The 27813-nt window shown below is 49.4% G+C and overlaps 1 protein-coding gene and 1 non-coding gene across 6 annotated transcripts in view; one reads left to right on the top strand and one right to left on the bottom strand.

Moving 5' to 3' along the window:
• Positions 1-27813, bottom strand: part of PC (pyruvate carboxylase) — a 162821-nt gene that overhangs the window by 102848 nt on the left and 32160 nt on the right. The gene's annotated exons all lie outside the window — the stretch shown is intronic.
• On the top strand, positions 22274-22335 carry LOC116470021 (U7 small nuclear RNA). The gene has a single exon (XR_004248458.1). It is a non-coding gene; the product is annotated as a U7 small nuclear RNA (small nuclear RNA).

Consider the following 27813-nt stretch of genomic DNA (forward strand, 5'->3'; position numbering starts at 1 on the left):
TGTCTCCAAAAAATAAACAAACAAAAAGCGAATAAAATACAACATGCGAAAAGCTATCCTCCTTCAAAGCCCCACTTCATTGCCCCCTCCCTGAGGAAGCCTTCCCCGGTTCCCAACCCAGGACCAGAGTAAGACAGGGACCCTCTTCCTGGCCTGCTTCTCCCCAGGCCCTGGTTAGGGAGTGCAGGTCATGCATCCAGCCTCGAGCTCTATGGAGGCAGACATAACTAACTCATCTTTGTTATGTCCACTTGGTAGAGATTAACTTGCTCCAGGAGCACTGGAAAGAAACTTTCATTTTCTGCCTACGATATTCCAGGCATCTTCCTTCTAGCCCACTGAATTGTCACCACAATCATTGCCATGGGGTATTATCAACCCTCATTTTACTGATAAGAAAATTGAGGCTGGGAAGGACCCACAGGAAGCAGCAAATTCAAGAATAATCAAGGCTGCCCAGCTCCAGGGCCCCTGTTTTTTCATGAAAGCAGCTAGCCTGGTGCCTAGCTCACAGTACAGTTCCAGAAATGTTTAACTCAACCAAATTAAATTGGAATTAAGATTGAACTGGAATTAAGATTTTCTTCTGGAGCTGGGGTCTTCCCATGTTCTGAGATCCTGAAAAAGCAGCTGAGGGCCCTCGGTGGCAGACAGCACCCCCACCCGGCCAAAGGGAGCCAGGGCCAGTGGTCACAGCCCAGTGGGAAAGTTTCCTCATTAAACCACAGTCTTTTAGCCGACTGCGCTGCCCTTCGGGGCCAGGGTTTTGTTTTTAACAGCTTTATTGAGATACAATTCACATACCATATAGATGAGACATGTAGAGTGCAATTCAATGGCCGGGCGTAGTGGCTCACACCTATAATCCTATCACTTTGGAAGGCTGAGGTGGGCAGATCACTTGAGGTCAGGAGTTTAAGACCAGCCTGGCAACATGACAAAACCCCATCTCTACTAAAAATACAAAAATTAGCTGGGCATGGTGGCAGGCACCTGTAATCCCAGATACTCGGGAGGCTGAGACAGGAGAATCACTTGAACCCAGGAGGTGGAGGTCGCAGTGAGCCGAGATTGCGCCACTGCACTCCAGCCTGGGCAACAGAGCAAGACTCCATCTCAAGAAACAAAGTGCAATTCAATGGCTTTTTAAATTATTCACAGATATGTGCATCTACCACCATAATCCACTTTTAGAACATTTCATATTCCTTAGCTGTCATGCTCCAACCCCCTTAGCTCCCTCAGCCCTTGGCAACCACTAATCTACTCTCAGTCTCTATGGATTTGCCTATTCTGGACATTTCTTTTCTTTTCTTTTTTAAGATGGAGTTTCACTCTTGTTGCCCAGGCTGGAGTGCCATGGCACGATCTCGGCTCACCACAACCTCCGCCTCCGGGTTCAAGCGATTCTCCTGCCTCAGCCTCCTGAGTAGCTGGGATTACAGGCATGCGCCACCATGCCCGGCTAATTTTGTATTTTTAGTAGAGATGGGGTTTCTCCATATTGGTCAGGCTGGTCTTGAACTCCCGACCTCAGGTGATCCACCTGCCTCGGCCTCCCAAAGTGCTAGGATTACAGGCGTGAGCCACCGTGCCCGGCCAATTCTGGACATTTCATATCAACAGAATCGTAAATTATGTGGGTTTTGGGTCTGGCTTCTTTCACTTAGCATATTGCTCTCATCTGTGTTGTGGCGTGTGCCAGTACTTCACTTCTTTGTATGGCTAAATAATATCCCATCATATGACTACAGGTATGCGCCACACAATGATGTTGCAGTCAATGATGAAATGCATATATGATGGTGGCCCCATAATATTATTGATTTTACTTAACAGACAGCGTCTCACTCTGTTGCCCAGGCTGGAGTGCAGTGGCCGACCATAGTTCACTGCAGCCTTGAACTCCTGGCCTCCTGAAGCCATCCTCCTGCTTCAGCCTCCCAAGTAGCTAATTTTTTTTTTCCTTTTTTACTTTTTGCAGAGACAGGGTCTTATGACATTGCCCAGGCTGGTCTTGAACTCCCAGCCTCAAGCCATCCTCCCACCTTGGCCTCCCATGTGAACCACCGTGCCCAGCCAAGAGTTCTTGATGTAGTCTAGATACAAGTTCCTTGTTACACAGATGATTTCCAAAATGTTCTCCCACTTTGTGGGTTGTCTTTTCCCTTTCTTGAGAGTGTCCTTTGATGTACAAAAGTTGATTCTGATGATGTACAGTTCATTTTCTTTTATTGCTTGTGCTTTGGCGTCATATCTAAAAAATCATTGCCTAACCTAAGGTCACAAAGAATTACACTTATTTTTCTTCTTACAGCTCTCCTTACATTTAGGTCTTTGGTCCATTTTGAATTAGTTTTTGTATGCGGTATGAGGTGGGGTCCAGTTCATTCTTGTGCATGCGGATATACAGTTATTTTAGCGCCACTTGTTGAAAAGATTATTCCTTCTCCCATTAAATTGTCTTGGCGCTGTTATTGAAAATCAATTAACTGTTAACGTGAGGGTTTAATTCTGGGCTCTCAGTTCTATTCCATTGATCTATATATCTATATATCTATCCTTACACCAGTACCACACTGCAGTTAAATTCTGAAATTAGGAAGTGTGAGAGTCCTCCAACGTTGTTCTTCTTTCTTTTTTTTTTTTTTTTTTTGAGACGGAGTCTTGCTCTGTTGCCCAGGCTGGAGTACAGTGGCGCGATCTCGGCTCACTGCAAGCTCCGACTCCCGGGTTCACGTCATTCTCCTGCCTCAGCCTCCCGAGTAGCTGGGACTACAGGCACCCACCACCACGCCCGGCTAATTTTTTTGTATTTTTAGTAGAGATGGGGTTGTACCGTGTTAGCCAGGATGATCTTGATCTCCTGACCTCATGATCCGCCCGCCTTGGCCTCCCATAGTGCTGGGATTACAGGCGCGAGCCACCGCACCCAGCCTGTTCTTCTTTCTTAAGATTCTTTTGGTTGTTCTGGTTCCCTTGCATTTCTCTGTGAATTTTAGGATCATCTTGTCAATTTCCGCTAATGAAGGCATCTTGGATTGTGACGGATTGCAGATCAATTCAGGGAGTATTGCCATCTTAACAATATTAAGTCTCTGATCCATGATCATGGGGTATCTTTCCATTTATTTGGGTCTTCTTTAATTGTTTTCAACAATGTTTTATAGTTTTCAGAGCATAAGTCTTGCATTTTTATTAAATTTATTCCCAAATATTTTATTTTGATGCTATCTTAAATGGAATTGTTTTCTTCATTTTCAATTTGCCCACTGCTACTGAAATACAATTGATTGTGGCATACTGATCTTGTGTCCTGCAACCTTGCTGAACTCATTTAATTCAAATAGATTTTTAATGAGTTCCCTAGATTTTTCTATACAAGATCATGCCAACTGAAAAAAAAAATACTTTTACTTCTTCCTTTCCAATCTGGATGCTCTTTATTTCATTATCTTTCCTAATTGCCCTTTATGATCAAATTTTGAACTAGTAACTAGTTTTGATTTGGCAGCCCCTTCCCAAAAAGCAGCAGCAGCAGCCGCTCGGACCCCAGGATGCCAGAGCTCTCATCCCCCCTGCTTTCCACACCTGCTGAATGGATGCCTCCTCCACAGCTTCACCTTTTGGGGAAAGGCTACCTGGTTGGGGGCCACCCTGTATGCCCTTCTCTGGACCCAGGGAGGCTGAGCCCTGTAGGTGGAGGCACCTGGGCTCCCTTGCTGGTTAGTTTCCTGTGGGTCCAGCGATGAGAGGCATAGGCAGGAGACAAGGGTAGGTAGGAGGTGGAGAGAGAACGTGGGGTGTGTCTTCCTCACTTTCTACCAGCTTTGATGCCACCATCCTGACCCAGGCTGTGTCTTGTCGCTATGACAGTCCCTGCTGGCATCCCAGTGTCCACTATTCAGCCCTCACTGGTGTTTGCAGGAAACGGTATTGTTTTTTTTTTGGAGACAGAGTCTCGCTCTGTCGCCCAGGCTGCAGTACAATGGCGCGATCTTGGCTCACTGCAACCTCTGCCTCCTGGGTTCAACCAATTCTTCTGCTTCAGCCTCTGGAGTAGCTGGGATTACAGGCACCTGCCACCACACCCGGCTAATTTTTTTGTATTTTTAGTAGAGATGGGGTTTTGCCATGTTGGCCAGGCTGGTCTTAAACTCCTGACTTCAGGTGATCCGCCTGCCTTAGCCTCCCAAAGTGCTGGGATTACAGGCGTAAACCACCACGCCCAGTCAGGAAATGCTATTTCTTCTCCTGACCCCTTCAAGCCTAGCGGTAGTAATGACTTTCCACTGTCGCTTGGTGCCTCAGCTTCCCTTGTTGGGTGTCTGACTTTTCTTGGCTGATTAATTCAGTTTATTAGAAATAGTGTGCAACCCTCAACCATTCCTGTGTTGTCTTGACTGCTATTCTGCTAGATGACACACCCCGACATCCCGTGGAGGAAGGCACTGTGGAACCTAGGTCAATGTGAAAGCTTGGTTCTCTGGGCAAACTGATTACCAAAGTACCCAGTCCATGAGCCAAGGAGATAGTAAAGAAATCCAATGGGAAACAGCTTCAGTTCCTGGAAGAGGAAAGTAAACAGCAACCCAGGCAGGACATGGCCTTGACTGTGGTTGCTGCTGTTTTCTCTCCCTATTCTTGACTCCTAGGAGAACATATCTTCATAGCCCCGTGATCTGACCTTTCATCCTATGCTTTGGAGTTTGAGCACAAACACTGACTGGCTCAGAGGCTTCCCGGAGATGGAGTTCTGGGCATCCACTATTGCTGATTTTACTGTGATGGCCACATAGCAAGTGTCGGAATTGCTGATCGTTTGTGTGAGCTGCTACTGAGTGCCAGCCACTGTACTGAGTGATTTCTATGATCTCAATCATCAGAGGGCTTGTAAGGGGAGTATTATTGTAAGCATGGAAACAGACACCCAGATGAACAGCTTGCCTATGGTCGCAGATCTCAAAGCCACGTAGACCCGTCTGCCCGTCAAGCCGAGCTGTGCCTCAGGTCCTGCCCTGCCACCCAGGAGTCCCTTGTAGACAGATTGTCAAGATTGATCATGCTAGTGATTAGTAGTTACCAATCTCTCCTCCCTGCCTGCCAACCTCAGCCACTCTCCTCCACCATCACTCTTGCCCTGGCCACTCCCCAGCCTGTGATCACACCCTCCTCTTCCTCCTCCAGCTGTATCACATCACAGTCACACCTGTGTGTCCCCCAAACTCTGACCACAGCCCTTCCCCCAGGCTAACTGTGTAATCACAGTCATGCTGCCCAGCCAACCCCCAGCTGAGTTGACATTTTGTTTTGTTGTTTTGGAGTTCTGCAAATAGCAAGAGCTTCCAGTTTGCCTTTGCCCTAAAATGCACACCCCGGGGACTGGAGGGAAGCACAGCGACTGCGGCAAGCCGGGCTGTCAGGGGCCTACCCGCTACACCACCGCAGCCCATCCACCTGCTGAGCAGCTGCTGACTCGCCAGGCCTTACTTTTCTGCTCCACATTAGCAGGGGGGTGTTCGTCCGAATATAACAGTTCCTCCTCAAGGGTGAGAAATTAGATTGCTGAAAACCCCCACGGGGAGGAAGAATGTATACAGGGTCTGGGGACCTGTGGTGGTGAGTGGATCTACGAAAGCCCTGGGGCCAGATTGCCTTTCCCATCTTCTTAGTCCCAATCCAGAAGGGATGCATTCTCAGCACTGCCAACCCCTTTCCCTAATCTGAAGGAAGAGGGCATGTCTTATAATAATTATGAAAACAAGAATAATTCATAATAGCTGGAGTGCCAGGCCCTGGATGAGGCACCATCCTGATTGTCTCCTCAATACTCACAAGGCCAGTACGATTCTATCCAACCATGTTGTTGAGCTCATCCCTACAGACTATAATTATTATTATTTAAAAAAATATATTTTTTGGCTGGGTGTGGTGGCTCATGCCTGTAATCCTTGCACTTTGGGAGGCTGAGGCAGGTGGATCACCTGAGGTCAGGAGTTCAAAATCAGCCTGGCCAACATGGCGAAACCTGTCTCTACTAAAAATACAAAAAAAAAAAAAAAATTAGCCGGGCGTGATGGCAGGCGCCTGTAATCCCAGCTACTGGGGAGGCTGAGGCAGGAGAATCACTTGAACTCGGGAGGCAGAGGTTGCAGTGAGCCGAGATGGTGCCTTGCACTCCACCCTGGGCAACAGAGTGAGAGACTCCATCTCAGGAAAAAAAAATATATATCTATATATACATATATATATATATATACACACATACACACACACACATATATATATTTATTTACTTAGAGACAGAGTCTCACTTCGTCACCCAGGCTGGAGTGCAATGGCACAATCTCAGCTCACTGCAACCTCCGCCTCCTAGGCCCAAGCAATTCTCCTGCCTTAGCCTCCCGGGTAGCTGGGATTACAGACACCCAGCACCACGCCCAGCTACAGACTATAATTATATTTAATAACAATATTGCTAGTGCTCTGCAGTTTAGAAGGTGCTTTAGCAGACACTCTCACTTGCTACTAAGAGTAACCTTGCCTGGTAGACAGGACAAGCACATCTTCATCTGACAGAAGCTTTTACACAGAGCATGGGGCTTTCTGGCCTATCTCCCACCCCTAATGTCCCACACCAGTTCCTGATCTCCTGCCCCACCCCTCCTGCACCCTGCCCCTTCTCAGGTGACTCACTGTGTCAACATCCTTGAGGGAATGATTTCTGGTTCATGGCCCCAGAGCTAGAGCTTTGGAAGGATAAAGGGAAAAGCAGCCAGGGTCCCTGCCCTCAAGAGACAAGCATTCTAAGGCTGGGCGCGGTGGCTCATGTCTGTAATCTCAGCACTTTGGGAGGCCAAAGCAGACAGATCACTTGAGCCCAGGAGCTTGACACCAGCCTGGGCAATGTGGCGAAACTCCGCCTCTACAAAAAATACAAAAATTAGCCTCGCATGGTGGCATGTGCCTGTAGTCCCAGCTACTCGGGAGGCTGAGGTGGGAGAATCACCTGAGCCTGGGAGGTCAAGGCTACAGTGAGCTGTGATCGTGCCACGGCACTCCAGCGTGGGTGACAGAGCGAGACCCTGTCTCAAAAAACACACACACAACAAGACACGAATTCTAATGAAAGAGAAAGGACAAACACAAATAAGGAACTGTATGACTAAGTGGGAGGGAAGGCTTGGCAGGGGCCACCTGGCCAAGTGTGGACCACAGGCTGCTGCGATTCTGTGGGAAGGGAACGGCATTGAGAGTTAAACCCTGGGTTCAAGTTCTGGCTTTGCTACCACCCATCATATGACCTTGGGGAATTCACTCTACCTCTCTGGACCTGTTAGTCCGTCTACAAAACAGACTTATCCCTCTCAGCGCAGAGGGCTGACAATTAAGGGATCTGTTTAACGGGAAACTTCAAATTGTCTCTTTGGTTTCATAAACTGTAAACCACAATACACATGCAAAGGACTGTGATTAGATTTCACCTCGTCAGATATATCAAGTGTTTACTGAGCAACGAACCTCGTCAGATATATCAAGTGTTTACTGAGCAACGAACTGCCTGTAACACACACTTGAGGGATGGAGGATCATATAAAACACGGCCTCTGCCTTTAAGAAAATCACTATCTGCCGACGAGGCAAGACTGGCACAGCCAACATATAACGAACATATAGTGTGTGCAAAGACACTGCTGTGAGAGAAGAGGGAGAGGAGGCAGGCAGAGCAGCTTAGGAGAGCTAAGTGAAGGCTCACGGAGGAGACGCTTGGCCTGGCCCTTAGCAAGGGGGCCAATGCTTGCTGTGTGAGTGCGCTGGGGTGAGAGGGAGAAACAGGACCGACTGTCCTCGTCTCCAAGTGTGGCCTCCAAGCTGACTCTGTTCAGGGTCAGGGGCCAGTGGAGCTGGTTCAAATCCTGATCACAACCCCCTAATGCTAATTAATCTGGTTACCTAGAGGAACTAACTTGTCTGAGACTCTGTAAAATAAGAATAATTATTTGACTTTGTATGTTCATTGGGAGGATTAAATATGAGAATGCATGTGAACTGGTCCGTATCAGGGATGTAATACATGCTACAAATTAATAATCCTTAACATCGAATAAGGTCTGACTGCCAGGGTGGGATCAGATTTTGGAAGGTCAGAAACCCCAATAGAGAAATATAGACACAATGATTTGGGGATGATCAGCATAGAAGTGACAGCCAAAGCCATGAGAAAGAGCTTGGCCTCAGCAAGGTGGGGAGGGCTGCTGCCCACAAGCCCAGCTCCGGCCACCAGCATGCTCCTTCCCAACCCGAACCATGGGTGCCTGGGCTGCCCAGGCCCTGGCGAGCTTAGCCCAGGGCGTCACCACTCACCCGCTTTCCTGAAGAGCACAGGAGCAGAGGTGGAACAGCAGAAATGTGAGGAGGAGAAACTGAGGCAGGAATGAAACTGAAGGGATGGTCTTAAGAGGGGCAAACAAATACTGCTAGTAGGTCACAGCACAGGAGCCCAAAAGAGAAGTTTCAGGCAGAGGTGGGCAGGCGGGAAGCCTGCAGTAACATGAACTCTCAAAGTTGTGGGGAAGGGCAGCAGCAAAGCAGACAATGACCCGCTGAGAAGCTGACACGGAAGCAACAGAAGAGGAATCAGGAGGTTTAAGGGAACAATATGCAGCCCCGCCTAAAAAGCATGCATTCATTCATTCAGTCACTTCTGAATGAGCCTTTACAACATGCCAGGCACTGTCGGTCACCAGAGAGAAAGTTGTGCAGGAGAGAACAGGTCCCTCTCCTCATGAAATTGACATTTCATTCCAGCCAGGAAACCAAGCACACAAACAAGACCATTCCAGATCCATCCTGATCGGTAAGTACTGTCTCCTGGCCTCAGACCCCCTCCTGATGGCAGGTCTCCCTGGGTGTCACAGAGAAAGGCACCACCTGACAGAGAACAAAGCCACGGAGCTCAATCCCTCCACCCCTGGCCTAGAACTCCCGGGGTGGGGAGAAAGGCACGTTCTTAACAATTGCTAATCCCGAGCAGTTTGGGACTAAGGAGAGGGAAATAGAGCTGAAGCACACACAGATGTCCACGTCACCTCCATCCCCCCAGTCTTTCCCCCTACGAGCATGTGCATGTACACACGCGTGCACACTGCATCTCTCCCCTCTCCTTGGATTGTTATCCCATGATCTGGCAGGGAGCCTGGCCTGCTTGCAGTTAAAGAACCAGAGGCCATTTGGAACCTGATCAGTTTCTCCTCCTCCTAAACTAAGGAAAAGGTTTTCTTCAAAATGGGAGATGTTCTCTCCCCTTAGATCTGAGCAATGAGTCCTACTCAAACGCCAGAGGTCTGGTCTCCCAAAATACGGGTAGTAACATGTTTTTCCTGCACTGCTGTCTAGGAGGCCTCATATGTTGAAGAGAGCATGACCTCAGCCCTCCTATTTCCCAGATTCCTAAAGGAAAGCCGGGCCTTTCTGTTCTGTAACTCCAGGGCATTTTGTGAAGGACTGAGCTGGCTGGGGAGCTGGAGCACAGCACACGAAGGGCCGGCTGGTGCTGAACTAAGAGCAGGGCCTCCCCATGACCACTGGCAGCCACGCCATTTACACAAGGAACCACGTGGCCTTTCCCTCAACTGTCGCCATCACACAAGGGCGTTCTGGCCCAGAGCTCTCAGATCCATGGCCAAGGTCTTCTGTCCAAGGTCTCAGGCAAAATCTGTTCTCGGCCAGGAGCAGTGGCTCACGCCTGCAATCCCAGCACGTTGGGAGGCCGAGGCGGGCAAATCACCTGAGGTCAGGAGTTCAAGACCATCCTGGCCAGCATGGTGAAACCCCATCTCTACTAAAAATACAAAATTAGCCAGGCGTGGTGGCACGCATGTGTAATCCCAGCTACTCAGGAGGCTGAGGCAGAAGAATCGCTTGAACCCGGGAAGCAGGGGTTGCAGTGAGCCGAGATCATACCACTGCACTCCAGCCTGGGTGACAGAGCGAGACTCAAAAACAAACAAACAAAACAACAACAACATACAACAAATCTGTTCTCAGGTCAAGTAGGGTTTGCCTACCTCCTGCCCCTCAGCTTGCCCATGCCTGACCAGAACGGTCCCCACAGCCCTTGAGAAATGATCTGGTCCAACCCTCCCCTGGATTACTGTTCTCTAAGGACTGTTCCCATCCTTCTACCCTCTGCTCTTCTACGTGCTAGAAGGCTGCCAAGTTCCAGAGGGAAGAGCAACAATGGCCAGGATGTGTGGGCACCCCTACCCAGGACAAAGTGCCTAGAGGCCTCTGAAAGTCAGAAGTCGGTCCTCTTACCACGGCAGTTGGTCTGCAGAGTTCCAGAGAGGCCACACTGTTCCTGGAACACCCAAGTCCAGGCCTGAGGCCTGCTGCCTGTTTATAATTGATGTTCTAGGTTAATCCCCTGTCAATGACTTTCCAGAACTGTCCCCTCCTTTACCGCTCCCAGGAGAGAGAGGCTGCTTGGGAGCCAATCTCTGGCTTAGGGGTGGGCCTTGAGTAGACTGAGGGAAGGATAAAAAAACAAACGCCAGGTCAGGGGTGAGCTGGAAGAGCGGCGGTCAAAAGCCACTGCTCACAAGTTCTGGTGGAAAGATGAAAGGGCAGTGGTATTTGGGTTCACAAAGAAAGGAGGGCCAGGGCCAGGGCTGGGAAAGCCAGCCAGGAGAGAGATAGGGCATCTGACCTAAGGAAAGGAGCAGAAGATTCAATGGGGAGAAGAAAAAAGGAGCAGTCTAACATCTTCCTCCTTCCTGCTGACACCTCACCATGCCTTGGGTTGTCCACCTGGGAACTGGTGACATCATGGGCTTGTCTCCCCACAGGGCCAGAAGACTGGATCCCTCACCAGGGCACATGTTACCTGGTGATTAGTGTGAGCTGGTGGCCCAGTACAATTTATCAGCAAGCAGATGTTCACATGCTTGAACATACTATGAAACCACCCGGCTCAGTTCATTTAACACAGTGTTATCCTAAAGGCCACTCCAGTCAGAAGCCAGAACAGAGTTCCCACCTACTGGGCACCACCCCACCATCACAAGGAAGCAAAACACCAGGCTGAGCTCTGATGAGCTCTTTGGAGGAGGCACAGTCAGTAGCTCACTGTCAGATCTTTTGCTTGGCCTCCCGAACCCGAGACTAATTGGTCGGAGGTCTTGCATGGTTCGGCGCGCTCACTGTGTGACAGGAGCTGGCATCTGAAGACAGCGGGTGGGCTGAGCCTGCTACGGGAACGTAAGTGCGCCCTGATCCAAGCCAGGCAGAGGTCTGAACACCCCGTGTCCCTGAGAACACGTGTTAACTGAAAAGTCAGGGTGGAGGGATCCTGCACATTCCTTCAGGTCCAGGATCCTGACCAGCACTGGCACCTCTGTTTCTGCCTGTTCTCCATCTTTTCCCAAGATGACAACAAGCAGTTTTCTGCTTCCCTTCCAGCCCATGAAGGAAGGGGGCTACCCAGAAGGTGAGCTCAGAATGAGACTCAAACCAGGGGCCCTATCTGGGAATAAAGAGTAGAGGATCAGCTGGAACGCCAAAGTGGGAAATGGCGGAAAGTCCCTGTGTCCAGTGCTACAGCTGCTAGTTGTGACAATTCTTGTCCTTATCCTAGCACCCAGACAGGCACTGGGTGCCTCCTCCCCAGCTGGAGGCAGAGAGGTGCCACCAACTCCCATACTCGCCTTGAGATTTGCCATCTGGCTGGTGAGCTGCTGGAGCGGGGGGGGCCAGAGCTGGAAGAAGTATCTGCATGGAGCCCGCACTCAGCCTAAGCCTCATCCAGGAGTGCCATTCACGGTGACTTGCCCAAGGTCATACTCGTCATGGACCCCAGCCATCTCCACTCATGCTTCATTCCTCAGCACACAGAGATCATGCAGGACATGATCTTCGGAACAGGTGTCCCTACCGCTCCCCCCCCACAAAGAGAAGCTGCCTGAGAGTTAGGTCACAGCTTACTCAGCTCTGCCTGCAATGAGCATTTCACAGGCTGCTACTGGATTGGACCAAAAATGTCATCACCTCCACATGTCCTATTCGGTCCAGTGCAGCCTGCCTGAGTCTCCGTCAGCACTGGAGAGCCAGAGCTGACAAGACACAGTCCCTGCCCTCCAGGAGCTCACGTCAGGGAAGGCACTAGACACGTAAACAAAGAGGAGAAACCAAGTGTAGTGGGGGCCAAAGGAAGCAAACGCCAGTGCTGAACTAGTGGTGGGAGAGGGGACTCAGGTATCAGGAAACCATGGGAGTTGAGACTCACAGACAAGGTGAGTGACAGAGGACTGGTGGGAAGGGAAAAGGGAAGAGAGTGGTGTGGCCAGGACACAGGCCATTGTATGGTCACAAACCATGCAGTTTGGCACGGCTGGAACACCGGGTATGAGCAGAAGGGGATGCAGGGGCCTGACCACTCACTGCAGCAGAGCAACACAGCATGATCCATGCTGTCTTCAATTTACACAGAAAGCCCAGTGTCGAAAAATTCAACAATTAACCTTCTATGCAATTGTAAAATACCCTGAAACCAACTACTACGACTTTATAGTTGTTTTCTTCATCTGAGAAAAACACAAGCAGGGGGAGTAAGTGTCTAGCTTAAACAGTAGCAAGGTTATGCGCTGCTGCCCTGGCGAACGAGTCGCTCACATGCTCAACAACAGTTAGTCCTGGGTGACAAACAGAACCAGGCTTCCAGCTGGAGGTTCCAGGTGGAGAACGAGTTGATCCGTGCTCAGCTCTCGGTAGTGCTTGCCTCTGTCCCGTCCTTGTCTTGGCTCATGGTCCATCCTGCAGAAAGCTCCTTGTGCCATCGGGGCAGCTGGATGGACCCTTCTAATGGCCTTCGTCCCCCATTCTCCTCTGCCACCCTAAATCTAGCCACACATGCATTGATGTCGTATGACTTCTATGGAGCAAGGCAAGCAAGTAGAGTTTCTTTCATTTATTCGGAAAGCTTGTAAGGACTGTCCACTATGTAACAGAAAAGATGCTAGGTGCTATAGGGAAGCAGACAGAAGGTGAAGGCCCCACACTTTAAGAACTCACCATAGGGCCGGTGGAAGCAAGATCTGCATGTGGCAAATTAGCATCCACCCCCAGAGTTAATTGCCAAAGAATAAGGCTGCAGGGCAGGGGTCACAGGGGCTAAGGTTTCTAGGCCTCTACTGTCCATGACCCCTAGAAAGATGCAACAAACCAACCACCTTGTGATACCGGCTCCAGGCCAGAGAGCAAAGGCTCTGGATTGATCCAACCCAACGCTAGTGTTGACAGTCTCACAGTGTCCCAGAATGCCCCAGTGTCCTTCCTCCTCCACACAAGTCACATAAACCCACTGTTCTCCTCTCCCAGCACTGCAGTTTGAGCTCTGGGAACTGTGTTTAATTGCAACTCCAACAATTTCAGTCGCTCTTCAACTTGGGAATTTACGTAACCTTCTGAACTTTAGTTTCCTGATCTATAAAATGCAGAATGATCTGAGCCATCTTGTGGAGTTGCTATGAGAACCCAATGAGGTAACGTATTTTTTAAATACCTAAGAGAGTCTAGCACGTAGAGATGTCCAAAAAAATGACCCCAATGGTCAGCCCTTGTAATAACAGCCTTAGTCCTTCTCTCTTCCATCATGCCCTAGGGCCTCAAAATAAGAGACGTAGAGACCTAGACACAAGCCCAGGGAGGCTAAGAACAGAATGTATCAGTCCCTTGTAGGATGGTGACTGGAAGGAGCTGCAAGCTGTGAATCAGACAGTCATGGCCCTATCTCTGCTACAGTTACCAGTGCTGTGCCAAGAGGCAAGTCACCCCGCCATCCTGGGCTTCCGTTTCTTCCCTCACTAGACAAGGGATAATAATTACCAGCCTTCTTCACAGGAGCAGCCTGGACAAAAAAAAAAAATCATAACCCAGGTGCAATGGCAGATGCCTGTAGTCCCAGCAACTCTGGATGCTGAGGCAGGAGTTCGAGGCTGCAGTGAGCTATGATCACACTTGTAAATAGCCACTGCACTACAGCCTGGGCAACACAGCCAGAGCTTGTCTCTTTAAAAAAGTAATAATAAATAAGACACATCCCTGTCTTTAGTCTAGTTAAGAAGGAAGGCGTAAAGAGGAAGAGATTAAACAATATAAAGTTAAATTAATAGAAAGACAAGCATTGAAAAGAATACAAACTCAGGAACAAATTTAACAAAAGAAATGCAAACCTTAGGCTGGGCATGGTGGCTCACACCTGTAATCCCAGCACTTTGGGAGGCCGAGGCAGGCAGATCATGAGGTCAGGAGTTCGAGACAAGCCTGACCAATATGGTCTCTACTAAAAATACAAAAATTAGCCGGGCGTGGTGGCGCATGCCTGTAATCCCAGCTACTCGGGAGGCTGAGGCAGGAGAATCGCTTGAACCCGGGAGGCGGAGGTTGTGGTGAGCCGAGATCGTGCCACTGCACTCCAGCCTGGGCAACAGAGCGAGACAAGAAAAAAGAAAGAAAAGAAAAGAAAGAAAAGAAAAGAAAAGCAAACCTTATACACTGAAAATTATAAAAGACCCTCAAAAGAAATTAAAAACCTAAAGGAAAGGAAAGATACCACATGTTCATGGGTCAGAGACTTCATGTTGCTAAGATGGGAATACTCCCCACACTGACCCACAATCCCCATCGCAATCCTAGATGTCCCAACAGTTTTGCCCACCACTGCCTTTGCACCATTGGTGCAAATGTCAACACACTGGAAAAGGCAAAGAACCTCTTGGTATTGTTGTGGAAATCCTTTTGACTCACAGACCCCCCTGGAACGGTCTTGAGGAGCTACAGGGGCCTGGGGACCCTAGTTTGACAACCACCAGTCTAGGAAGACACTCTTTGCTGGCCTGGGAGAAGGTAATGCCAATTTTGGAATAAAACAAACAACCTTCTTCACCTTGGGACACAAGAAGAGGCAGGGAGGTGAGTGGCGTGATTCCTGCACTGAGTAGGTGGGACGGCTGACCTCAGCACTGTGTGACTGACAGCCGTAAAGGGTGGAGTTCAGCTGAGCGGCCGCTTCCTGTGGGCACTTCCAAATCTAACAACCTGCTCTCCGCTGGTTTCCTCTCCACCCTTTCTATTCCTTTGACCTCAACACAAAATAGGCAGCTTTGATTCACAGGATCCTTTTCCTGCTTCCCCACTAGAGCGGGCCAAGAGGGAATGGGGATGGTTGGGGAAGGAGGGCAAGAAGCAGGAAGGGAAGAGGACGGCAAATACTATCAGCTCCTGCCTCTGCCCAGCTGCCGCCAGCCTCAGTTCACCCTGGGGTAGGGAGGGGTCTCCCAACAATTCCCACCACATTCCCTTCCTGCCAATTAGCCCCTAGTTCAACGTTAACGAAGGGCTTCCTCCTGCCACAGCTGAGGTCACTGGGTAGGGAAGGCTCCTTCTCTCATTACCACAGTTATAAGCCCCCACCCAGCAACCCACACGAGACCCCAAGTTGGCTCAAAGCCCAGTCCTCACAGGATATTCAGTAAAACAACGTGAAATCCGGGTGGGAACGAATTTCTCATTGGAGATGAGACTGTTAGAACCGCAGCAGCAGTAGTAAAGCCGCTTGGCCTGTGGCGCCAAAGGCAGAAAACAAAGTGCCATTCAGGCCCCGGGGACACACAATAGGCCCTTATGCTCTTTTCTGGTTCAGGCCCAGAGCTGCTAAGCAGAGCTAGAGGGCCCGATGGGTGGCCCCTGGGCAGGGCTGACTCTAGGATGCATGGGGCCCCAGACAAATACATTTTGGGGACCCATCTATGTAAAAACTTGAGCCATTCAAAATTAGTGCATCAGCACCATTCTGGCAGCCCAATCTCACCTGATTCCCACTAAAGAAATACTGCAGGCTGGGTGCAGTGGCTCACGCTTATAATCCCAGCACTTTGGGAGGCTGAGGTGGGCGGAACACGAGGTCAGGAGTTTGAGACCAGCCTGACCAACATCTCTACTAAAAAAATACAAAAATTAGCCGGGCATGCCTGTAATTCCAGATACTCAGGAGGCTGAGGCAGGAGAATCTCTTGAACCCGGGAGGCAGAGGTTGCAGTGAGTCAAGGTCACGCCACTGCACTTCAGCCTAGGCGACAAGAGAGAGACTTTGTCTCAAAAAAAAAAAAGAGAAAGAAAGAAATACTGCAGCCATCTCCCGGAACTGGGCCCTAGGACAACTCCACAGAACAGCTATTGTCCCTGTGCAAGGTAGAGGGATGGAGAGTACCCCAAAGGATCCCAGGGTGGGTTTGCAACACCCGCGGCCAGAATGGTACTGGGAGCCCCAGCTGGCCCCAGGCACTGGAGGAGGACCTGGAAAATCTGGAGGAAGGTACCCTTCAGGTGTAGAGTCTGAAAAGGGGCCACATGTGCCCAGGCCTAAGGCTGGTACTGACCCTGAGGACACACAGCTACAAAGATGGGTCTGAAGGATTAAGAATGTTGCCCTCAAAAAATAAATCTAGGAACTCACAGCCCAGGTATGTCTTGTTTCCTCCTCTCTGGGGTTATCAAGCTACCTGGGCAACCCAAACACTTCGGTAAGTCAGCAGGTCTTTCACTTTCTCCCTACTGGATAAAACAGGGTGGTCTGTTTTGATTTTTACAACATATTCCTGCCCAATCTCTCTCTGTTAAGGTCAACAGGTAAGAAGCTAGGAAAAAAGAAAGTCTTTGCAGCCGGGCGCGGTGGCTCACGCCTGTAATCCCAGCACTTTGGGAGGCCGAGGGGGGCAGATCACCTGAGGTCAGGAGTTCGAGACCAGCCTGGCCAATATGGTGAAACCCCGTCTCTACTAAAAATACAAAAGTTAGCTGGGCGTGGTGGCAGGCACCTGTAATGCCAGCTACTAGGGAGGCTGAGGCAGGAAATCACTTGAACCCGGGAGGCGGAGTTTGCAGTGAGCTGAGATGGCGCCACTGCACTCCAGCCTGGGCAACAAGGGCGAAACTCTGTCAAAAAAAAAAAAAAAGGAAAGAAAGAAAGAAAAGAAAGAAAGAAAGAAAGAAAGAAAGAAAGAGAGAGAGAGAGAGAAAGACTTTGCCAGGATCCCTTTGAGGGAAGGACTGAGTCTGGCCCATAGTAAATGCTCAAAAAATGTAAGTAAAGAACAAACACAGATAATCTACAAACTGATAATTCACTGCCAGGCAAAGAGGCATTTAATTCAACTCCAAACAGGCCCTGTCCCCTCGAGGCATTTCTGCCATCGCCTCCAATTACACTACCAGGGACTGTTTAGTAGTAGTGCCAGGCAGGTTGTGGTGGCTCATACCTGTAATCCTAGCACGCTGGGAGGCCAAAGTGGGAGGATGGCTTGAGTCCAGGAGTTCAAGACCAGCCTGGGCAACATAGCAAGACTCCATGTCTAGAAAAAAAAAAATTAGCTGGGTGTGGTGGTGCGTGCCTATGATCCCAGCTACTCCAGAAGCTGAAGTGGGAAAGTCACTTGAGCCTGGGGGAGTTCAAGGCTGCAGTGAGCTATGATGGTGCCACTGCACTCCAGCCTGGGTGACAGAGCAAGACTCTGTCTTAAAAAAAAAACAAAAACTAGTGTCAGCAGGGTCCTAGGGTGCGCCAATGGGGAGGGCTCACAAGGCAAACAGACAGCTCCAGCAACCAGGCTCCAGCCAGGGAGGGAGGGAGGGTGCTGCTGCCATAAGCTCCTCCCGCCCTCCACTCCATTTCACAGAGAGCACGGTGGAGTCTCTGAAACCTGCCTAAGGTTCCCCATGTTCTGCCAAGCTCCACAGCCAGGCACTGCCTGCTGCAGGAGGCAGATAACCACAGTGGGGGGGAGGCTTCCCCTGATGGGCCAGCAGGGTTAGGGCACTCTCATTACTCGCTGCCTGTGCAGCAATGATCACAGCTGTAATCGAACAGGGAATGGCCTTCTGCCAGTCCCCCCTGATGACAGGAGATGGCTGGGGCCTTCTCCCTGCTGTGTCTCCAGCATGAAGCATGCGGCCTAGAACACAGTCCTGCTTGGTAAACAGTTGTAGAGCAAAGGCAAGTCTCCCTAAGCCACACGACAGCCCCTGGAGCTGAGGACCAGCTGCGGACCACTCCGTGCCCTATGATCCCGCAGGGAGCAAGGGCTCCAGGGGTGATTCTGCTGCAACCATGGAGGGCTGTACCAGGGCCCTGCCCTCAGGGGGAGCTACCAGGGGAGGGACCACAGGCCTCAGAGGTGGCATGCCAGGTTCCAAGACTTCCTCGATTTATCCTAAAGTCTCACGCTAACGTAACAGAGAGGGCAGTCAGGCAAAAAATCCTGGTGCTGACAAGCACACGCTGTTGGGGGAAGCCTGGTCCCAATCCTCTGAGGCCCCAGATTTGGTTCTGTCTCCCTTCTTTCTTCATCCTTTACAGGCAATAGCCACTGCCTCTTTCAGCACTTTGAGCTCAGTACTAACTACCCCTCCCATAGTCTCAGTCTTTCCTACAACGCTCTTTACAGCCTCTACTCCCTCTGCTTTGGTCCTTCCTCCTTCTTACCCTCCAAAACAAACACACTAACTGTTTCTTTCAGCCACTTATTCTGCTGGAACTCGCCTATTGCTGGAGGGGATCAGCAGGAACAAATGTGCTCTGCGCAGGGGCCACGTCTCTTCCCCAGCTCTCACTCACCACACTTGGCCTAGCCCCTGTGGTCTTTCCTTTAGTGTAGGTCAGGCAGGCCCACAGCTGTAGACAGCAAGCCTGTCCTGCTCGTTGCCAAGCAGTTTTATTTTACTACTACTATTGTTTTGTAGAGATGAGTTCTTACTGTGTTGCCCAGGCTGGTCTTCACCTCCTGGGCGCAGGTGATCCTCCAACCTCAGCCTCCTACAGTGCTGGGATTACAGGCGTGAACCACCGTGCCCGACCTGCCAAGCAGTTTCGTATGTGCAGTCTGTGCTCTGAACAGGGTTAAGGAGGACCTCACCATCTAAGCAGATCACTGGCTTATAGGCAGCAAGTTACTCACCTCAATTTCTGGGGGACCTGAGTTCCTAGGAGCTGCCAGTCCTGAGACCACAGCCCAGTCATCTTAGTCTCCCCAAAGGCTAACAGAGCAGTGAGATCCAAGAAGGCACTGGGTAAAGATAGGGAACCAATAAACCTGGAAGGGAGAAAAGCAGGACACTACAGAAAGTACAAAAGATTTGGGAGCAGAAAGGCCATGTGTGGTGGCTCACACCTGTAATCCCAGCACTTCGGGAGGCTGAGGCACGCGGATCACGAGGTCAGGAGATTGAGACCAACCTGGCTAACACGTGAAACCCCGTCTCTACTAAAAATACAAAAAATTAGCCGGGCATGGTGGCAGGCGCCTGTAGTCCCAGCTACTCAGGAGGCTAAGGCAGGAGAATGGTGTGAACCCGGGAGGCAGAGTTTGTAGTGAGCCAAGACCGTGCCACTACACTCCAGCCTGGGCAACAGAGCGAGACTCCATCTCAAAAAAAAAAAAAAAAAAGATTTGGGAGCACAAAACCTAGATTCCAGCCCTAGTTCGTCATGACCCTGAGCAAATCATCTACAAACCAAGAGCCCTCACCCCATGCAGGAATGTTTTTGTTTTTGTTCCTTTGAGACAGAGTCTTGCTCTATTGCCCAGGCTGGAGTGCAGTGGCACCATCTCGGCTCACTGCAACCTCTGCCTCACAGGCTCAAGGGATTCTCCTGCCTCAGATTCCTGAGTAGCTGGGATTACAGGGGTGCACCATCACACCCAGCTAATTTTTGTGTTTTTAGTAGAGAAGGGGTTTCATCGTTTTGGCGAAGCTGGTCTCAAACTCCTGGCCTCAAGTGATCCACCCTGCCTTGGCCTCCCAAAGTGCTGGGGGCCCAAACTGTGAGCCACTGCACCTGGTCCCCACTTAGAAATGTGTATTAAAGCACTCTACTTATCAGAAGGGTCTATGCAAATTGGCGTAGGTTTCCAGAGATCACCCTTCACCTTTTCCTACCTAGGATGGAGTGCAAGACCATGGAGAATTGATAAGCTAAGAGGTCAAGTCTGAAATTCTAGAACTAAGCTCCAAGGAAAACTAGAACCAGGCCGGGAGGACTGAAGCTATTCTGAAGGCTGCGTTTGTTGCTTTGGACGCTGTCCTCAAGCTTGTCTTGTGTATGTGTGTTGCCTTAGCTAGACATAAGCTTCAGAATGTCTAATACCTACATGATGCCTGTCCACTGCTCTGGTGGACATGACAGTTACTGACAAGGGGAAAGGGTCTGGAAAACTCCTGGCATTCTGTATAATAATGGAGAAATTTATTTGGCCTGAACTTGGGTTACCTGGGGCAAGAGACACCTGAGCCCAGCCTCAGCCTTCCAGGATTACGGCACTCATACCCTGGGGTGAGCTGCAGGGAAAGACCTCCATGGGCAGCCTAGAGCCTGGGATGGTCCAGGAGGACCTCCTGCTGCAGGAAGGGGACAAACTGGAAGCTGGTTAGCTTTCCCCTAAGTTAGCACATACCTGATAGAGCACCCACCATCAATTGCAAAATCTTTAGTCAATGCTGAAGTCCTTTCCCCCACAGCAGCCTGTAAGCCCTCTAGGTGGTGATAGAAACAGCAAATAGAACCCTTTTTCCTCCTCTTAAAGAATTTTGCATTAAAGAAAAATTCATATGCAAGGCAATTAAAATTCCTCTTTCCATTCCCAAGTCCTGTAGAAGGGAGGTATACAAACTATAATGTTTTGAGTCCACTAGAACCAACTCTGCAATTAACATTCTACTTCTAGGCCGGGCGTGGTGCCTCATGCCTATAATACTAGCACTTTGGGAGGCTGAGGCAGGAGGATTGCTTGAGCCCAGGAGTTCAAGACCAGCCTGGGCAACAGAGTGAGACCTTATCTCAAAAAACATATACAAAATCTACATTTTTTTTTTTGAAAGAGAGTCCCGCTCTATTGCCCAGGCTGGAGTGTAGTGGCGCAGTCTCGGCTCACTGCCTCCGCCTCCTGGGTTCAAGAGATCCTGAGCAGCTGAGATTACATGCATGCACCACCAAGCCCAGCTAATTTTTTGTATTTTTTTAGAGACAGGGTTTCACCATGTTGGCCAGGATGGTCTCGAACTCCTGACCTCAAGTAATCCGCCCACCTCAGCCTCCCAAAGTGCTGGGATTATAGACATGAGCCACCATGCCCAGCCCAACAAAATCTACCTCTGCCATTCTCTTTTTACAGGTGTGGGTATAGAGATAAGTAGGGAGATAAGAGGCAGAAGAATAAATAAAAGGCTTCCTCACCCCCTAAGCCACGCTGAACACGTGTGACCTCCAAATAGTCTTCCCACTCTGGCCTCAAAGCAGAGCCCCAGCTCAGTGAAGAAGGCCCAGGAGGAGGGCAGAGCAACATTCAGAACATTCAGAACTTCTCCCTGGAAGATTTTATCTATCCAGAAGTTCCTCTAATAGGGCAGCTCAGAGAGGAACTAAACCAAGCCCCGTTAAGTTTCCAGCACCCGTATCAACAAGAGGGTTTCTGGAAAGTCCCTGAAGACTCACATAACCCTGGGACTGTGGGCCCAGGTGGATTATCTCAAGCTGTCTGGGTTAGCCTCAAAAGGTGAAATGAACGGAAAAAATTTTCTATTTTCAAATTCTCTCTTCAAGCCAGGTGCGGTGGCGCATGCTTGTAATCCCGGCACTTCGGGAGGCCAAGGGAGGTGGATCACTTGAGGCCAGGAGTTCCAGACCAGCCTGGCCAACAGGATAAAACCCTGTCTCTACTAAAAATACAAAAATTAGCCAGACGTGGTGGCACATGCTTGTAATCCCAGCTACTCGAGAGGCTGAGGCATGAGAATCACTTGAACCTGGGAGGCAGAAGTTGCAGTGAGCCGAGATTGAGCCACTGTACTCCAGCCTGGGCAACAGAATGAGACTCTGTCTCAAAAAAAAAAAAAAAAAAAAAAAATTATCCCTTAAAGAACATTTTTGCAGAGCCCTGGGTGGGGCCTGTGACTCTGAGATCTCCAGGAGCTTGACAAGCTGGGAAGAGATGAGAAGCCATTGGCTGGCGAGGAGGGACAGGGGGACAAGGTAGTGACAACAGTCAAATGGGCTCCAGCCAGAGGCAGTGAATACACCATTGCTGAGGATCTGTGCTAGGAACAGCAAACAGATACCAAGGGAGGGGAGAGGGATCTAACTCACTGAGAAAAGAATGAGGCCTGGTAGTGAGGGGCTTGGTTCAGGCATCCTCTTTGCATGAAGTCAGAACTGAAACCTAGGCGTTAGTGTTACAGCACTTTTAGAATTTGTCTAGCAGGCTTTCAGGTCTTTGCCAGAAAGCCCCATTAAAAACAAAAACAAAAACCTAAGCCATAACTCTTGGAGAAGAGGTACAGAGATGCTGTATCACTCAAGAGGAATGCCTGGGTTTAGAAAATGGGCATCAGGTCAAAGGCACATCAGTGACCCAAACTTCTGCAAATGGCTTGATAATAGCAGTTACAGCCTTACAGGTTACCATGGTGTCTAGCACAAAACGGTTGTTGAATGAATAAACGAATGAATGGACTCAGAATGAGGCTGGCTTATTCTGGTAATCAAACACAGAGAGAAGGCTGTGTAAGTGATGAGGGAGGACCCAGAGTATACCACACCTCTTGCTGTGGCACAGAGGAGGGGAGGAGGGGAAAGACGAGAGAGATGGTGTTCTCAGACTTCACAGGCCAACATGATGAATCCAGCTGGCTCAGAAGATACCCTGCAGAAAGGTGCCAGGCTACTCATTGGAGGGAACTTCCCTGTAACTGGTATTCACCCAGCACCCCTGTCACCCTCCTATGGGCAACAGAAATTTCTGTCTTTTTCCTGCCACAGGCCCCTGCCTAACAGCTGAAACTGTTAGGAAAGCCTGAAACTTAAATTCAGCTTTGGAAAGAAGGCCCAGATCTCGGATGATAAAGCTGGGACAAGCGGAGGGGGACAGGAAAATGGATATGGACCTAACACTGGAGAAAGTGGCAGCCCCGGGAAGGCCTGTCCCCTGGGGACCTGTTTGGAGCATCAGAAAGGACAGAGAGCCAACCCTATAAGCAACAGCTTCCCAGCAACCCCAAGAATCTCAGAGCCATTTCTTTGTCTTCGCCACACCCTCCTCCAAGCAGCCTCCCCGCCTTGACTCCTTCCTTCTGTGGGGTATCAGAACTCCAACCTCCTCAGGGAACAGAGCTGGGCCTGGATGCAAATGTAACATGTTCAGGACATAGAAATACAGGCATGAGGCCGGGCGTGGTGGCTCATGCCTGTAATCCCAACACTTTGGGAAGCCGAGGCAGGTGGATCACCTGAGGTTCGAGACCAGCCTGACCAACAAGGTGAAACCTCGTCTCTATTAAAAATATGAAAATTAGCCAGGCATGGCGGCAGGTGCCTGTAGTCCCAGATACTCAGGAGGCTGAGACAGGAGAATTGCTTGAACCCAGGAGGCGGAGGTTGCAGTGAACCGAGATCTCCAGGCTGGGTGGCGGAGCGAGACTCTGTCTCAAAAAAAAAAAAAAAAAAAGAACAAAAATACAGGCGTAAGACAAGGGCAATGTGGCTGAGGACGAAATGCCTTACTTGGCCCTTGGCTCAACGGCCACCTGACTGCATCCATTTGTGCGCCGGTTCCCTCGGTGTCGTGAGAAAGACAAACCACTTTCGCTAGGGCAACGCGGAGCGTGGAAACAACCCCGCTAGAAACCCAGCTGCTTGCTAAAAACACTTCTCCTTTACATTTCTTCAAACCCTTGGGCAGGATTATCTTTCTTTTCCCAATAGCCTTAAAGAAGCAGTATTTCAGGGAGGAAACAAAAGGAAAAAGAGAACAGAGGCCAAGGATAATTTTGTAAAACAGATGAAAACCACGATGTCTAAGCAAAGAACCCTGCTTCCTCCCAGACTCCAGGCGTCGCGTCAGATGCTACTGGGGTAGGAAAAATAAGAGGAAGCCAAAGACTCTACAAAGGACACAAGCACAGAAATGACAAAGCAAAAACCCAGAGCCATTCAGGGAAATAAAAGCACAAACACGCGGCCGTCTGGGGGTGGTGGCTTTGTTCTGGTGCAGGGGAAGGCAGGCGCATGGGCAGCGGGGTGGGAGACAGGAGCCTGGATCTGAGCTCTGCCACTCCCTAGCTGGGTGGCCCTGGACAAGCAGTTCACCCCTTGGAGCCTCAGTTTCTTCAAGATAACACCTTTTACCTCCAGAGCTGTTGCAGTAAGTAGAGATAATACATGAAGAGGCCCCAGGACAGCAGAACAAACTTAGTTGCCATGATAATTCTACTGTTGTATTCTTTTATATAAATTTAGTTCTAGATGAGGAAAAACCAAACAGCAGATCCAAAACCACCCAAGAATTCTAATCTCGTTTTCCCCACACTTTGGAACTATCCCTGAGAATCTGACTGACAAGGCTCTACAAAGAGAAAGCTGCCCACCCCTGACATCACTTAGAAGGAGTTCTCTCCCTCACCCCATCTTCCTCATGACAATTCCCCTGTGCTTGTGAATGAGGATGGGGTCCCTTTGTCTCCATAAAGCCCAACCAGCACCTACAATCCCAGAATAGATTTACTGAAGAAGTAAAGGGGTTTCAGAGTCTTAAGTCAGAGAGGAGAGTGTGGGGCTGGAAATCTAAACAGAATAATGACAAGAAGGATGAGGAGATGGCTACAGACAGATGTACTTTCATTCAATAAATAACTGCACCATTCTAAGATTAAAACTGTGTTTCAGCCATCAACATTGGCTGGAAAAAGCAACGAGCCTAGGCCGGGCACAGCGGCTCAGACCTGTAATCCCAGCACTTTGCAAGGCCGGGGTGGGCGAATCACTTGAGGTCAGGAGTTCGAGACCAGCTTGGCCAGCATGGCGAAACCCCATCTCTACTAAAAATACAAAACTAGCTGGGCGTGGTGGTGCACGCCTGTAATCCCAGCTACTTGGAAGGCTGAAGCAGGAGAATCGCTTGAACCCAGAAGGTAGAGGTTGCTTCTAGTGAGCCAAGATCGAAAGAGCAACACTTTGTCTTAAAAAAAAAAAAAAAAAAAGCAATGAGCCTAGCTAGCACTTCCAGAGGTGCATCCACAACTCCAGGGATAAGTACCTGGTCTTTCTCCACTCTTTCATTTCTGTCTCTGGCCCAGATCCCTACATGGCTGCCAGCAACACAACAACACAAGGAAGCCCAAAGCCATAGACAGCTGGAGAAGACGAGGCTTCTGCATCACTGAGATGGCTCATTAGTTTCACTTCATTTCTTAGGCTTTAACCCTGACTCTGATGAACCGTCTTGTCCAAGCTTGCTGTTAGCTAAAACAGGGGTCTCAGACAGGGAGGCAAAGGTATGAGATCATCCTTGTTCCTAGAAAAATGACTCTGAAGAAAAAAAGCAAGGCATAGTCAATAACACTAGCTTCATAAGCAGACAACGGCCCACCATTGCTGCCACATCCCATCTTGAGGTGTGCTGAGCAATGACGGTGCAGCAGGGAAAGGTGAACAGACAATAATGTGGGGCAAGAGGTCGGGCTAGGCACAGCTCCACCGCATGACACAGGGAAAGGGAAAAGAGACCCATTGGTTCATTCCTTCCTTACAAGACAGCTATGGAATACATAGGATTTGGGTTTGTTTTTGTTGTTGAGACAGAGTTTTGCTCTGTCACCCAGGCTGGAGAGCAGTAGTGGCACGATCTCGGCTCACTGCAACCTCCACCTCCCAGATGCAAGTGATTCTCCCGCTTCAGTCACCCGAGTAGCTGGGATTACACGTGTGCAGGTGCACCACCACACTCAACTAATTTTTGTATTTCTAGAAGAAATGGGGTTTCAGCACGTTGGCCAGGCTGGTCTCAAACTCCTGGCCTCAAGTGATCTGCCCACCTTGGCCTCCCAAAGTGCTAGGATTACAGATGTGAGCCATCACGCCCGGCCAATACATAGGGTTTAAAAGGTCACAGAAAAGCACACAGCTTCAGAATGTCAGAAGACCTCAAGGCAAAAAAAAAAAAAAAAAAGAGAAAAAGAAAAAAAGTGGCCAAGCACAGTGGCTCACACCTGCAATACCAGCACTTTGGGAGGCTAGGGCCGGTGGATCACTTGAGGCCAAGAGTTCAAAACAAGCCTGGCCAACATGGCAAAACCATGTCTCTACTAAAATACAAAAATTAGCCAGATGTGGTAGCACACACCTGTAATCCCAGCTACTTGGGAGGCTGAGACACAAGAATCGCTTGAATCCCAGGGGCAGAGGCTGCAGTGAGCTGAGATTGTACCACTGTACTCTAGCCTGGGCGACAGAGCAAGACTCTATCTCAGAAAAAAAAAAAAAAAAGAAAGAAAGAAAAGAAAGGAAAAGTTGAGCCAGGCATGGTGGCTCACACCTGTAATCCCAATGCTTTGTGAGGCTAAGATAGCAGGATCGCTTGAGGCCAGGAGATCAAGACCAGCCTGGGTAACATAGCAAGACCCCATCTCTACCAAAAAAAAAAAAATTAGCTAGGCATGATAGTGCACACCTCAATTAAAAAAAAAAAAAGAAAGGAAAAAAGTTAGAAATTAAGGATGCTGACTTAGCAAAACAAATGGCACACTATTCTTCCTTCTCTTGGCACCATCTCAGCTCACTATAATCTCCGCTTCCCAGGTTCAAGTGATCTTCCCACCTCAGCCTCCTGAGTGGCTGAGACTACAGGTGTGCACCACAATGCCTGGCTAATTTCTTATAGAGACAAAAAATTAGCATGTGTCAGGGTTTCACCATGTTGCCCAGGCTGGTCTTGAACTCCTCAGCTCAAGCAATCCACCCATCTTGGCCTCCCAAAGTGATAGGATTACAGGCCTTGTGAGCCACTGAGCCTGGCCTATTATTCCTTCTTATTTGCAAACAAGATAGACGTGATCTTTGGACAAAAGGACAATGGAGGAGGGGAGGTATTGAGGGAACCTGCCCCCGATATTTCACGTAGGTTATTTTCTATTTTCCCTAAGTGTCGGCCAGTCTAAGAAATAAAGGGATAGAGTACAAAAGAGAGAAATTTTAAAGCTGGGTGTCCAGGGGAGACATCACATGTCGGCAGGTTCCGTGATGCCCCCCGAGCCGTAAAACCACCAAGTTTTTATTAGTGATTTTCAAAAGGGGAGGGAGTGTATGAATAGGGTGTGGGTCACAGAGATCATGTGCTTCATAAGGTAATAGAATATCACAAGGCAAATGGAGGCAGGGCTAGATCACAGGACTACAGGACCGGGGCGAAATTAAAATTGCTAATGAAGTTTCGGGCACACATTATCATTGATAACATCTTATCAGGAGACAGAGTTTGAGAGCAGACAACCGGTCTGACCAAAATTTATTAGGCGGGAATTTCCTCGTCCTAGTAAGCCTGGGAGCACTACAGGAGACTGGGGCTTATTTCATCCCTACAGTTTCGACCATAAAAGATGGCTGCCCCCGAAGCGGCCATTTCAGAGGCCTCCCCTCAGGGGTGCATTCTCTTTCTCAGGGATGTTCCTTGCTGAGAAAAAGAATTCAGCGATATTTCTCCCATTTGCTTTTGAAAGTAGAGAAATATGGCTCTGTTCCGCCTGGCTCACCAGCAGTCAGAGTTTAAGGTTATCTCTCTTGTTCCCTGAACATCGCTGTTATCCTGTTCTTTTTTCAAGGTGCCCAGATTTCATATTGTTCAAACACACATGCTCTACAAATAATTTGTGCAGTTAACGCAATCATCACAGGGTCCTGAGGCGACATACATCCTCTTCAGCTTACGAAGATGATGG

This window comes from Hylobates moloch, unplaced genomic scaffold (assembly GCF_009828535.3).
Source record: "Hylobates moloch isolate HMO894 unplaced genomic scaffold, HMol_V3 SCAFFOLD_5, whole genome shotgun sequence".
In the NCBI taxonomy this organism is placed as follows: domain Eukaryota; kingdom Metazoa; phylum Chordata; class Mammalia; order Primates; family Hylobatidae; genus Hylobates; species Hylobates moloch.